At 40.1% G+C, this 12,708-nt stretch overlaps 1 protein-coding gene across 4 annotated transcripts in view; it reads left to right on the top strand.

Annotated features, from left to right (window-relative positions):
* The window catches only part of LOC138332055 (autism susceptibility gene 2 protein-like), a 228,301-nt gene that overhangs the window by 84,825 nt on the left and 130,768 nt on the right, over positions 1–12,708 (top strand). The window lies entirely within an intron of this gene.

Raw genomic sequence — 12,708 nt, 5'->3', positions numbered from 1 at the left:
TGTTTCCTTGAGTTCTTTAGTGTCACCCACGAGTCATGACTTGTCCAGCGTTGGTATACAGGACCCAGTTTGTTGCCCTAATATTGTTATATACAGTCTAATGGGAGTTATAGAGCCGATTGACAGACAGCCTCAACCACGTCAATATTGTAGCCTGATACAATTTTAGTCCAACTCAAAGATATAATGAATTGGTTTCTTATTATTGTAAACCAACTGATTTTCGTGTGCAATTTATTTTCGTGTATTTTGCAGATGATGAAAAATCAGGAAAATAAAAATAATGTATTTGTATGTATGTGTGTGAAAATGCAAAATTAAGTCATCATGATTATAAGTATTGAATCTTGAGATGGCAATGTTGATATTTTTATCAGATGTTTCGGAGGGCCATGTTGGTCGAGTAGTATATCATATGCTTCGGAGGGCCTTGGTGGTCAAGTGGTTATCATATGCTTAGGAGGGCCATAGTGGTCGAGTGGTTATCATATGCTTCGGAGGGCCACGGTGGTCGAGTGGTTTTATCATATCCTTCGGAAGGCCACGGTAGCCGAGTGGCTATATGCTTCGGAGGGCCTTAGTGGTCGAGTGTGTATCATAAGCTTCAGAGGGGCTCTGTGATCGAGTGGTTTTATCATATGCTTCGGAAGGCCACGGTGGCCAAGTGGCTATATGCTTTTGGAGGGCTATGGTGGTTGAGTGGTTATCATATGCTTCGGAGGGCCATGGTGGTTGAGTGGTATATCATATGCTTCGGAGGGCCACGGTGGTCGAGTGGTTATCATATGCTTCGGAGGGCCTTGGTGGCCAAGTGGTTATCATATGATTCGGAGGGCCATGGTGGTCGAGTGGTATATCATATGCTTCGGAGGGCCATGGTGGTCGAGTGGTATATCATATGCTTCAGAGGGCCACGGTGGTCGAGTGGCTATATGCTTCGGAGGGCCTTAGTGGTCGAGTGTGTATCATAAGCTTCAGAGGGGCTCTGTGATCGAGTGGTTTTATCATATGCTTCGGAAGGCCACGGTGGCCAAGTGGCTATATGCTTTTGGAGGGCTATGGTGGTTGAGTGGTTATCATATGCTTCGGAGGGCCATGGTGGTTGAGTGGTATATCATATGCTTCGGAGGGCCACGGTGGTCGAGTGGTTATCATATGCTTCGGAGGGCCTTGGTGGCCAAGTGGTTATCATATGATTCGGAGGGCCATGGTGGTCGAGTGGTATATCATATGCTTCGGAGGGCCATGGTGGTCGAGTGGTATATCATATGCTTCAGAGGGCCACGGTGGTCGAGTGGTTATCATATGCTTCGGAGGGCCTCGGTGGTCGAGTGGTATATCATAAGCTTCGGAGGGCCATGGTGGTTGAGTGGTATATCATATGCTTCGGAGGGCAACGGTGGTCTAGTGGTTATCATATGCTTCGGAGGGCCTTGGTGGCCAAGTGGTTATCATATGATTCGGAGGGCCATGGTGGTCGAGTGGTATATCATATGCTTCGGAGGGCCATGGTGGTCGAGTGGTATATCATATGCTTCAGAGGGCCACGGTGGTCGAGTGGTTATCATATGCTTCGGAGGGCCTCGGTGGTCGAGTGGTATATCATAAGCTTCGGAGGGCCATGGTGGTCGAGTGGTATATCATATGCTTCGGATGGCCACGGTGGTCGAGTGGTTATCATATGCTTCGAATAATTCCTACCAATCTTTTCAGTACAGAGAACAGGACTAAAGGTAATGCTATCATTGTCCAATAATTCAAGCTGTCAAATGTTTTGAAAGCGAATAAATGTGATTGTTCATGATTTTGACATTTTACTTTTTCTTGCCATGACAACAAATGAATGTTATGGATTGGTTGGTTTGTATCTGTGGTTGACACCTTGATGACCTTCCTGCGGACGGGTTGGTATAAGACCTATGATTGATGTCTATGGTGACATAGAATTCCATGCTTCATCAGATTAATGATATCCGCTTTTTGCTGCATTTCGTTCTGTGCATGGCTCGGAAATCATTTTATGCGAGTCCTTGGTCTTTTTGTAGATTTTACCTATGATCAAAGAACTGATGGTAAGACTGACAATATTAAAGGGAACCTATTTATTTAGAGGCATGAAATCATTATCAAGTAATCAATGGCTCAGGATCAATAGCACTATAGGCCATATTTTGTACCTTAGAGATTTTAGCTGATTGGTGCTTTGTTTTAGTCACAACTTAATAAGAAATGTAGTCCATGAATGGTTTTTTAGTAATCCAATTGTAATGAATGAAAATCATTATATACAATGGAACCTTTTAAAAAAACCGTACATGGTTAGGACCCAATTTATTTTTACTGATTTAAAGAGGGTTCAAGTTTGATTGGATTAACGTTCTATATAACAGTCAGAGTCATTTATATTTATTTAGTACAGGTTTAGGGAAAGAAGTATAGCCGGAGTATGTGAAGAAAAACTAGTGACCTACAGTCAGTACCTGCGGTCAGTACCTGGCAACTGCCCCTCATGTGATTCAGGTGGAAGCTTGTAGTAATAGAAGATTTCAGGATATCTATAAACCCCTCGGCCACTGTGGTTCAAATTATAGGAGCAACCAACTAATTGACCAATGAAATTTCCGTATACAAAATAGCATGAAATACTAGAATTCTTGAACACTATCACTTCCAGTCCTATTTCTACCATTTTGTTTCCTTCCTGAAAAGATTTTGACTAATTTCGATTTGAAAGATCTGCAAGATCAAGGTGTTTGTGGTGGAAAAAAACCACGAAAATTGATTGATCAGAAATCAGAAGAAAAAAGAAACGTTTGTAGATATATTGACATGTTGTATGCTGTAGGGTAATAAAGGGATAGCAGTAGTATCAAAGAAACCTGTAATCTGTTGTCAGTGAAATCATAATAATCTCATTCCAACAAAATCTCTCTGTAGTTTGTTTAACTGGGACTGATTTCTTTTGTGTTGGATAACAAAAAAACAAAAAAAAGTCTTTTAAAACTCTTCAAATGTTTTCGCACCTCGTCTTTGATGGGCACATATTTGGTTTGTCTGTACATTATGTCAGCGTTGCTTTGTATGCCAATCACACTTAGTGTTGGAAAAAATCTATTTGTAAGATAGCAGCTCTGGTCTTTACACCGGGGATTTGTAACTTGATCAGTGGTTTTTGTTTGAAATAGAGATATAGAGAAGCCTGGCTTGTTAGGCCTACCTGATCCGCACACCTGTACCGTAACATGCATCTGACGGCTGGTGAGGAAGTTGTTTGGACGTGGGAGATACATCTGTGTATGATTAATACATTTTACAGGGAGCAGTCAAATTTCATTGGGGAGGATTTATGTGTATATTACCCACCTCAACTTATACAAAACAGAAATCTATCAATTGTTGAACAGATTGATTGTCATTGGATAATGTCATTCCTATAGGTGTCAAATGTATCCTCTTCCCACTCAACACACACACACCCCCCCCCTAAAAAAAAAAAAAACAACGAAAGGGAACAATCATAGATAAATAAAAATAGAGAAGAAAAGAGACAAACTGGGGAAAATTCTGCAGTAATTGTAGGGCAGTCAAGTAATAAAGTTATACCGTAAGAAAAAAAAAATTATTGCATGATTATTATGTTGTGCATAACTGCGAAACATTTTGATGAATTGGATTTGGTGAGCAGTTTCAGCAATATGCTTGACATGCCTGCTGATTGCTGGTCGGAGAGTAGCCGGGATTGTGAAGGATGAATGTGTTTTATAATTTTGTATCCATCCTCCTGGTGGCTGACTCTAATTTGTGTTAAACATGTGGTTAACATGTTCAGTTTGAAATTTCTTAATAAATAAATAAAATATCCTGAATAAATAATTAAAAGTGATAAAGCATCCTGATAGATTATCATTAATGAGATAAAAACGAAAAAAGAACACAAGTAATACATATATAATCAGTGCGAATCTTTAAAAGCAAACCTAGCTATATAGAAGAGGCTACAAGAATAAGATGGACTTGTAGAACAATTTCAGGCTCCTTGTGATTCAACATGTTGATTTCTACTCATATTGTGTGCCCTAGCTAATCAGGGATATAAAATATAATGTATGGTATTAGATGTTAAGTGCCATTGATGTATCTATTATTATGTGGCCCCATTGAGACATACAGTTATAAGAGGCCCATTGATTGTGAAGCAATTATAGCTAGCATGCATAACATGTGAGGCCCCTTTATTAGTGCAGATGTAATATGTATAATTTTAGGCCCTGGTAATGTATATGTTGTATGCAAGGCTCCGGTGGTGTGCATGTAATAGAAGTGACGGCCCCATTTGTATAGATGTTGTTTGTGAGGCCCTGGTGGTGCATCTCTTTTATGTGAGACCCTGTCAGTGTATATGTTGTATGTGAGGCCCTGGCAGTGTATATTTTGTATGTGAGGCCCTGGCATTGTATGTCTTGTATGTGAGGCCCTGGCAGTGTATATGTTGTATGTGAGGCCCTGGCAGCGTATATATGTTGTATGTGGGGCCCTTGCAGCGTATACATGTTGTATACGAGGCCCTGGCATTATATATGTTGTATGCGAGGCCCTGGTAGTGTATATGTTGTATGTGAGGCCCTGGCAGTGTATATGTTGTATGTGAGGCCCTGGCATTGTATATGTTGTATGTGAGGCCCTGGCAGTGTATATGTTGTATGTGAGGCCCTGGCAGTATATATGTTGTATGTGAGGCCCAGGCAGTGTATATGTTGTATGTGAGGCCTGGCAGTGTATATGTTTTATGTGAGGTCTTGGCAGTGTATATGTTGTATGTGAGGCCTTGGCAGTGTAAAAGTTGTATGTGAGGCCCTGGCAGTGTAAAAGTTGTATGTGAGGCCCTGGCAGCGTAAATGTTGTATGTGAGGCCCTGGCAGTGTAAAAGTTGTATGTGAGGCCCTGGCAGTGTATATGTTGTATGTGAGGCCCTGGCAGTGTATATGTTGTATGTGAGGCCTGGCAGTGTATGTGTTGTATGTGAGGCCCTGCAGTGTATATGTTGTAAGTGAGGCCTGGCAGTGTATATGTTGTATGTGAGGCCTGTCAGTGTATATGTTATATGTGAGGCCTGGCAGTGTATATGTTATATGTGAGGCCTGGCAGTGTATATGTTGTATGTGAGGCCCTGGCAGTGTATATGTTATATGTGAGACCCTGGTAGTGTATATGTTGTAAGTGAGGCCTGGCAGTGTATATGTTGTATGTGAGGCCTGGCAGTGTATGTTATATGTGAGACCCTGGTAGTGTATATGTTGTGTGTGAGGCCCTAGCAGTGTATATTTGTATGTGAGGTCTTGGCAGTGTATATGTTGTATGTGATGCCTTGGCAGTGTATGTGTTGTATGTGAGCCTGGCAGTGTATATGTTGTATGTGAGGCCCTGGCAGTGTATATGTTGTATGTGAGGCCCTGGCAGGTTATATGTGTATGTGTATGTGAGGCCCTGGCAGTGTATATGTTGTATGTGAGTTGGTATGTGTATGTGAGGTCTTGGCAGTGTAAAAGTTGTATGTGAGGTCTTGGCAGTGTAAAAGTTGTATGTGGGCCCTAGCAGCGTAAGAGTTGTATGTGAGGCCTGGCAGCGTAAAAGTTGTATGTGAGGCCCTGGCAGCGTATATGTTGTATGGGAGACCCTGGTAGTGTATATGTTGTGTAGACCCTGGCAGTGTATATGTTGTATGTGAGACCCTGGTAGTGTATATGTTGTATGGGAGCCCTGGTAGTGTATATGTTGTATGGAGACCCTGGTAGTGTATATGTTGTGTGAGGCCCTGGTGTGTATGTTGTATGGAGCCCTGGTAGTATGTATGGAGACCCTGGTAGTGTATATGTTGTTGAGACCCTGGTAGTGTATATGTTGTATGCAAGGCCCTGGTAGTGTATATGTTGTATGTGAGGCCCTAGTAGTGTATATGTTGTATGCAAGGCCTGGTAGTGTATATGTTATATGTGAGGCCTGGCAATGTATATGTTGTATGGGAGACCCTGGTAGTGTATATGTTGTATGCAAGGCCCTGGTAGTGTATATGTTGTGTGCCCTGGTAGTGTATATGTTGTGTGTGAGGCCCTAGCAGTGTATATGTTGTATGTGAGGCCCAGGCAGTGTATATATTGTATGTGAGGCCCCCAGTAGTGGCCTTAATTATGTCTAATTGACACTGTGAGATCAATACTATGTTATTGCCTTTAATTATATACTGTGCTCTCTCACATAGACAGGCAGCCCTTTAACAGTATTACAGTCTGATATACACAGGAGTGCTGTAGTGGTGTCCTCTACATATGATTTAATGCTTCAAGGCTCAGTACAAGCCAAGTTCATTTGTATATTCAGTCCCATATCTAAACAATGTTAAAGCTTTATACCTGGTAATGGGCTGGCTGACTGAAAGGTTTAGGCTGGTCCTATAGGACCATCATGTGATGTACATATGTCTGTACTAGGCCCTATAAATATGTAGCAACAATACAATACCCACACAGGCGAGCACAGGCAGTCTGTACCACAAAGATCAGGCTATTGTAGAAAGGTGAAGTAGACAGTTAAAGTCAGCTGTTCAATAATTCTGGATAAACCAAGCAAAATCATGGCTAGTAGTCAAATCAAGGTCACCAAGTGTAATAAATCAAGTCAAGGTCAATGGATCAAAGGTTAGTGGTAAGATTAAATTCAATTGATCAAGACTAAATTCAAATCAAGGGTAGTGGATCAAAGGTCATTAGTCAGTTGATACTCAAAAGTCAAAATCAATAGTCAAAAATCAATAGTCAAAAATCAATAGTCAAAATCAATAGTCAAAATCAAAAGTCAAAATCAATAGTCAAAAATCAAAAGTCAAAAATCAATAGGTAATGCCTCTATGTCCTGAGAGTTTCACTGACAGTTTCCTTATATTTATAGTGGAGGGTGTGGAGTTAACAGTGAAATAAAGGTCAGTGGATCAGGGGTCAAGTTAAGGTCAGTCAATAAAATTTAGTAGTCAGATCAAAGTTAGAGGCTCAAAGAAAAAGTCAAATTTAAGTCAGTGGATTAAGGGTCATTAGTTAAGACAAGGTTAGTGGGTCGAAGGTCAATGGTGAAATCAAGGTCAATGAATCAAAGGTCAATGGTGAAATTAAGGTCAGAGGATCAAAGGTTAATGATGAAATGAAGGTCAGAGGATCAAAGGTCAGTGATAAAATTAAGATCAGTGGCTCAAAGGTTAATGATGAAATTAAGGTCAGAGGATCAAAGGTCAATGATAAATTTAAGGTCATTATGTATGGAGCCTTTGTCCCTAGGGGTCTCCTACCTTGTCAGGCGTTAAATAATTTCCTTATCTTTCGATGAGGAGACAATATTAATCTATAGGACAGATCGGAGTTGTCACAGGTGGAGATTAAAGCTTGGTGTTTAGACTGTGATGGAGGTATTTACCAGGCCAAGATGGATTGTTGAGAGCTTGTTTGGTCTATGTACAGACAACAGTTTACAAGCAGACCAGTAATCTTAGCACTTGGCAAATTAGACTTCACAGCCAGAACATTAGTGTAGGCAGACTTTACAAAAACAGTCAGCCAATCTCTCAATTATCTCTCACTGCCAGTCATGTCATCAATGTATGGCTAAAAATCAGGGTGCAGTGACCTAGTTTTGTTTCTTCTCTGTGGTTTGTGTCAGAAAGAGCTCACCTGTCAGGTTCATGGCATTAAACAGTTAATGAAGCAGAAAATCTCAAGTTTCACATATCCAGAAAAATATTTTGTGAACAAAGTTGGATTCTGGTTCCATGAGGATATTTTGATAAAAGCTGATCAGTCCCTGAATTAACCTTTACTTGATACAACCTAAGGATATTAGAGAATATTACAGTGAATTGTTTTATTTGACATTTATGCCTAACTGTTTACCCTGAAGGACTAGGATTACAACCTTAGCTTCATGGAGTTGACTCCAACATGACTGGGGTTACAAACTTAGCTTCATGGAGTTGACTCCAACATGACTGAGGTTATGACCTTAGCTTTCATGGAGTTGACTCCAACATGACTGGGGTCACGACCTTAGTTTCATGGAGTTGACTCCAACATAACTGGGGTTACAAACTTAGCTTCATGGAGTTGACTCCAACATGACTGAGGTCACGACCTTAGTTTCATGAAGTTGACTACAACATGACTGGGGTTACTACCTTAGCTTCATGGAGTTGACTCCAACATGACTGAGGTCACGACCTTAGTTTCATGAAGTTGACTACAACATGACTGGGGTTACTACCTTAGCTTCATGGATTTGACTCCAACATGACTGGGGTCACGACCTTAGTTTCATGGAGTTGACTTCAACATGACTGGGGTCACGACCTTAGTTTCATGGAGTTGACTTCAACATGACTGGGGTTACGACCTTAGCTTCATGAAATTGACTCCAACATGACTGGGGTTATGACCTTAGCTTCATGGAGTTGACTCCAACATGACTGGGGTTACGACCTTAGCTTCATGAAGTTGACTACAACATGACTGGGGTTACGACCTTAGTTTCATGGAGTTGACTCCAACATGACTGGGGTCACGACCTTAGTTTCATGGAGTTGACTTCAACATGACTGGGGTTACAAACTTAGCTTCATGGAGTTGACTCCAACATGACTGGGGTCACGACCTTAGTTTCATGGAGTTGACTTCAACATGACTGGGGTTATGACCTTAATTAGCTTCATGGAGTTGACTCCAACATGACTGGGGTTATGACCTTAACTTCATGGAATTTACTTCAACATGACTGAGGTTATGAATTATGAATGGGGTTAACTTCATGGAGTTGAGTCCAACATGACTGAGGTTATGATGTTGTGTATGTTTTGTGCTTCTTTGACAGTTGAGTTGGACTTGGTCTGCTATTATATACCATGTTAACTAATCAATCTGATAGGATATATGCTTATGTAGGTGGATAGAGGAGCTCCAGGACCAGAAACTTTAACTTTTTATTAGCTCGCCTATTCGAAGAATAGGGGGAACTAATGTTGTCACCCCGGCGTCAGCGTCGGCGTCAGCGTTGGCGTCCCATTTCACGTTAATGTTTTTGAGCAAGTTTCTGTTTCGTCAATTGTTTAAGCTTAAGTCATCATAAATGTTTATGATTTTATTTTCCTAATGTGTATGGATGCTGAACGTGATAATACAACCAATTTGGGGCCCTTTAGGGGTTTTTTGAGTCTGTTAATTTGTCATATTTCCATGTTAAAGTTTTTGAGCAAGTTTCTATTTTGTCTATTGTTTAAGCTTAAGTCATCATAAATGTTTATGATTTTATTTTCCTAATGTGTATGGATGCTGAACGTGATAATACAACCAATTTGGGGCCCTTTAGGGGGTTTTCGAGTCTGTTAATTTGTCATATTTCCATGTTTAAATAGTAAATACTTGAACATCAACTTCTTCTGAATAGGCGATCTTTGCTGTTCTCCAACAGCTCTTGTTGTGTAGGTGAACAGTGTTAGTCTGGGCTGTGACATGTGATGGTATAATGAAGGAGTATCTCAGGGTTATTCAAAGGGCCAGTTAAATTATGATCTTAATGAGTGTTACAGTGTTATTTTAAGAGAGTCACACAGGGAATGTGTCTGTCACTAAATAAAATGCGGCAAGGCCAAGGACATATATTGCTTCAAATTAAGGTCAAGATCATTTACAGTGTATCTGTGATTCACTGTTTGTAATTGGTTTTAAAATCGGAAGTCATTATCTGTAATCTTGTTCGCATTAAGTTTATGAAAAATAATTTCTTTTAAAATATTTATTTTCATGTTGGTAACTATCAATGAAATAAAAAATTCTGAGAAATAAACGAGGCATATTGTAATTATATATAACTGCTGTGGGTTTGATTAATTTTGTTGTCTTAAGATTTCTTTTAAAAACCGAGCTATCAGTAAAACTACTAGGTGTGTTATTATGACATTTTTAGGTTGATATAATTTTGCTGATTGCTACTGATTACTTGGTAATATTAATGTTGTGAAGTGAAGTGTTATTTGAAAATAATTGCATTTTGCTTGTTGTAGTATAAATCATTCAATTAGCAGCGTTGGCTTGATAATGAACTTGTATTGAATGTAATAATCATGTATAGGGCTAGGACACTAATGGTGAATTATACAGATAACTGTCACAGCCCACTAAAGACTGGTTAGCTTAACCATGTATAGGGCTAGGGCAGTAATGGTGAACTATGCAGATAACTGTCACAGCCCACTAAAGACTGGTTAGTTTAACCATGTATAGGGCTAGGGCTATGCAGATAACTGTCACAGCCCACTAAAGACTGGTTAGCTTAACCATGTATAGGGCTAGGGCAGTGTGATTGTGAATTATACAGATAACTGTCACAGCCCACTAAAGACTGGTTAGCTTAACCATGTATAGGGCAAGGGCAGTAATGGTGAACTATGAAGATAACTGTCACAGCCCACTAAAGACTGGTTAGCTTAACCATGTATAGGGCTAGGGCAGTGTGATTGTGAATTATACAGATAACTGTCACAGCCCACTAAAGACTGGTTAGCTTAACCATGTACAAGGCTAGGACACTAATGGTGAATTATACAGATAACTGTCACAGCCCACTAAAGACTGGTTAGCTTAACCATGTATAGGGCTAGGGCAGTGTGATTGTGAATTTTACAGATAACTGTCACAGCCCACTAAAGACTGGTTAGCTTAACCATGTATAGGGCTAGGGCAGTGTGATTGTGAATTATACAGATAACTGTCACAGCCCACTAAAGACTGGTTAGCTTAACCATGTATAGGGCTAGGGCAGTGTGATTGTGAATTATACAGGTAACTCTCACAGCCCACTAAAGACTGGTTAGCTTAACCATGTACAAGGCTAGGACACGAATGGTGAATTATACAGATAACTGTCACAGCCCACTAAAGACTGGTTAGCTTAACCATGTATAGGGCTAGGACACTTATGGTGAATTATACAGATAACTGTCACAGCCCACTAAAGACTGGCTTTGTATATGTTGTTCATTGAATGGAAACAAAATTTGATAGAATCTTCAGAGCGAATGAAGACTTTAAAATCAACCCTTATTCCTTATGCTGGTTTATACAGAACAAATAGAAACTGCTGGTCGTGTTGTTGAACTCTGTTTAGATCTGTGTTTGTCCTTAACAATCCTGGCCAGCCAGAGTCCCCATCAATTGTGTTGTATACAATGTTTTGGTGGTGGTATTTATAGGGCGGTGAGGACATTGATCAGTCGGGATTTGATTACCACGCCTGATGTCCTTACAATGTTGTGATCCTGCATGGTCAGCCCATACAAGGACGGACAGCTGCATGCTTTAGTGGCCTCAGTCAGGCTAATCATAATGCCACTGACCAGTGGTCAACTTGGGCCAATCATAATGTCACTGACCAGTCCTACAATTTCTCTATGTTGGTATCAGACTTGTTTGATACTTGTTGATATACATTAACATGTTCACTTAGACCAGCCTTGTTATCATCTCTGGGCCACTTAATCCAGCCAGGATCTATTCAACCCTTCAGTTATTGTTGTATAGGGAGCTGCCATGAATCTAAATCAAGTCTCAAATCACGCCCCACAATGCCCAATAAAACAGAAGATTTGTAGCACAGATGGCCTGTTTCACTGGGAGCTCTTGGAAGCATATAAGTGGACACATGTCTTTAGGCTAACTATAGTTATCGTTAGTCGTCGTATTATTGACTTCTATAATCAATTTTACAGACACCATCAACCTTCGACCTTTAGATTTTTGTACATTAAATTGTAGGGGTAACTGACCTTGTAATCATTCTATTGAAATAGATTTAATCAATTATTTCTGTTGTTAAAAAACTGTGTCGTTGTTTCTGGTGAGAACAATTTGATGGCATTGCTTGTTGTAATGACTTTCACTCTGTGTCTCCTGGGGTATCAGGACTGGTATAGGCAGATAGAGCCACATTAGGGGGGGGGGGGGGGAGAAATCAATATTGAATTGTTATCGTGTTATTGTGAAAACACTGAGGAGCTTGGTGGCAGCATTCAGTAACTAAAGAAAAACTTCATTTCCGATGACATTTAAACAAAATTGATTTCCTGCGGACTTCCCGTTGTATTGAGGAAAAAAGTCTGCTTCTCAATTTTCTTTCCTCTTCACGTTTGAGTAGGGATTAGCTTGTAAGTGTTGTATTAGATGTAATCCATATTTCTAGTCTATTACTTTAGCTATATATAGGTTTACTATCTCTATACGTATCTGTGGGTTTATCAGGCTTACATTGTACGTTATAATATAAAACAACAATATGCCGAGTTAAACACTTTCATTAATGATATTCTGTCATATTATCTTGTGTTTCTGTTACATTCAGTATGGTTTGTTCACCCCTGAAATCTATAATAATGGACTTCTCCCGTTTTTGAAATAGCAGAGTTCATATAAAAAAATTATATGTCTCCAAGGATGAATGAGGTATTGGTTTATATAGAAGATCTCTGTTACCCCTCCCTCTTTCCCCCCTCCCCCCTTTCCCCCCCTTCCCCCCCCTTCCCCCAACCCTCCAGTATGGAAAATAATTGCTCTGCTCAAATAGTTGATGCTAGGTAACCTTCTCCAATAGTGTGTTTTGTTGTAGTGTGTTTTGTTCCCTGACAAT

Source organism: Argopecten irradians, chromosome 9, assembly GCF_041381155.1.
Source record: "Argopecten irradians isolate NY chromosome 9, Ai_NY, whole genome shotgun sequence".
Lineage (NCBI taxonomy): Eukaryota > Metazoa > Mollusca > Bivalvia > Pectinida > Pectinidae > Argopecten > Argopecten irradians.
Note: the sequence above shows the minus strand (reverse complement) of the source record. Positions and strands in the feature narration are given on the sequence as shown.